Source organism: Brachyistius frenatus, unplaced genomic scaffold, assembly GCF_029030835.1.
Source record: "Brachyistius frenatus isolate BFR_SWC_R1_liver_20210118 unplaced genomic scaffold, ASM2903083v1 Contig_159, whole genome shotgun sequence".
In the NCBI taxonomy this organism is placed as follows: Eukaryota; Metazoa; Chordata; class Actinopteri; family Embiotocidae; genus Brachyistius; species Brachyistius frenatus.
Genome location: NW_027210758.1, coordinates 815,001 through 817,500, shown reverse-complemented (window position 1 = coordinate 817,500; position 2,500 = coordinate 815,001).

The following is a 2,500-nucleotide window of genomic DNA, read 5'->3' as shown; positions in this document are numbered from 1 at the left end:
CACAGAGCTCCAGAAATGATTTTTCCACACGAAGGAAAAACTACGAGAGAATACACGGGAAGAATTAATGATGAAGTCCGGACAGACGGACTGAAGAGGAAAACGAAGAGGAGGAGGACGTCTGAATGAACCAGCCAGGTGGACCGACGGTCCAACAGGGACACCTGAGATCATCTGAGAACACCTGAGATAATCTGAGATCATCTGAGAACACCTGAGAACAGGAAACAAAGGGTAGGAAGTAATTGGAAGATATCCTGGTTTAATTAAACTGTTTCAGGACCGCAGAGTCTCACTTTTTCATTATCACAGAACAATGTGTCGCATTAAGTATCCAGTATATATATATATATATATATATATATATATATATATATATATATATATATATATATATATATATATATATATATATATATATATATATATATATATACAGTGGGGCAAAAAAGTATTTAGTCAGCCACCAATTGTGCAAGTTCTCCCACTTAAAAAGATGAGACGCCTGTAATTTTCATCATAGGTACACTTCAACTATGAGACACAAAATGAGAAAAAAAAATTCCTGAAAATCACATTGTCTGATTTTTAAAGAATATATTTGCAAATTATGGTGGAAAATAAGTATTTGGTCAATAACAAAAGTTCATCTCAATACTTTGTTATATACCCTTTGTTGGCAATGACAGAGGTCAAACGTTTTCTGTAAGTCTTCACAAGCTTTTCACACACTGCTGCTGGTATTTTGGCCCATTCCTCCATGCAGATCTCCTCTGCAGCAGTGATGTTTTGGGGCTGTCGCTGGGCAACACAGACTTTCAACTCCCTCCACAGATTTTCTATGGGGTTGAGATCTGGAGACTGGCTCGGCCACTCCAGGACCTTGAAATGCTTCTTACGAAGCCACTGCTTCGTTGCCCGGGCGGTGTGTTTGGGATCATTGTCATGCTGAAAGACCCAGCCACGTTTCATCTTCAATGCCCTTGCTGATGGAAGGAGGTTTTCACTCAAAATCTCACGATACATGGCCCCATTCATTCTTTCCTTTACACGGATCAGTCGTCCTGGTCCCCTTGCAGAAAAACAGCCCCAAAGCATGATGTTTCCACCCCCATGCTTCACAGTAGGTATGGTGTTCTTTGGATGCAACTCGGCATTCTTTCTCCTCCAAACACGACGAGTTGAGTTTTTACCAAAACGTTCTATTTTGGTTTCATCTGACCATACGACATTCTCCCAATCCTCTTCTGGATCATCCAAATGCTCTCGAGCAAACTTCAGACGGGCCTGGACATGTACTGGCTTAAGCAGGGGGACACGTCTGGCACTGCAGGATTTGAGTCCCTGGCGGCGTAGTGTGTTACTGATGGTAGCCTTTGTTACTTTGGTCCCAGCTCCCTGCAGGTCATTCACGAGGTCCCCCCGTGTGGTTCTGGGATTTTTGTTCACCGTTCTTGTGATCATTTTGGCCCCACGGGGTGAGATCTTGCGTGAAGCCCCAGATCGAGGGAGATTATCAGTGGTCTTGTATGTCTTCCATTTTCTAATAATTGCTCCCACAGTTGATTTCTTCACACCAAGCTGCTTACCTATTGCAGATTCAGTCTTCCCAGCCTGGTGCAGGTCTACAATTTTGTTTCTGGTGTCCTTTGACAGCTCTTTGGTCTTGGCCATAGTGGAGTTTGGAGTGTGACTGTTTGAGGTTGTGGACAGGTGTCTTTTATACTGATAACAAGTTCAAACAGGTGCCATTAATACAGGTAACGAGTGGAGGACAGAGGAGCCTCTTAAAGAAGAAGTTACAGGTCTGAGAGCCAGAAATCTTGCTTGTTTGTAGGTGACCAAATACTTATTTTACAGAGGAATTTACCAATTAATTCATTAAAAATCCTACAATGTGATTTCCTGGATTCTTTCCCCCCATTCTGTCTCTCATAGTTGAAGTGTACCTGTGATGAAAATTACAGGCGTCTCTCATCTTTTTAAGTGGGAGAACTTGCACAATTGGTGGCTGACTAAATACTTTTTTGCCCCACTGTATATATATATATATATTTATAGACACACATGAAGAGAAAGAAAAGAAAAATATTTGTTTTAGCTGCCAAAATCTGAATGTGGAGTGTTGAGAGATGAGATGAGGTGATGAGGAGGGAGGAGATGAGGAGATGATGAAGGATGGATGACCTGATGAGGAGCAAAGAACGAGATGGAGGGTGCGTGCAGGAAAGTGAGACAGCAATGATTGGCTGAAGTGTGTGTGTGTGTGTGTGTGTGTGTGTTGGGGACATGGGGGGGAGGTGTGGGGGGTGCAGCAGGACGAGTGTCAATCGAGGCTGAGAGAGCTGTCAGTCTGACTGAGAGGAAAACAGAAGCAACGAGTGTGAGAACGAACGACAGAACGGCTTCATGAATATTCATGAAGCTCTGAGATTTCCCAGCAGAGAGAGAGTGTGTGTGTGTGTGTGTGTGTGTGTGTGTGTGTGTGTGTGTGTGTGTG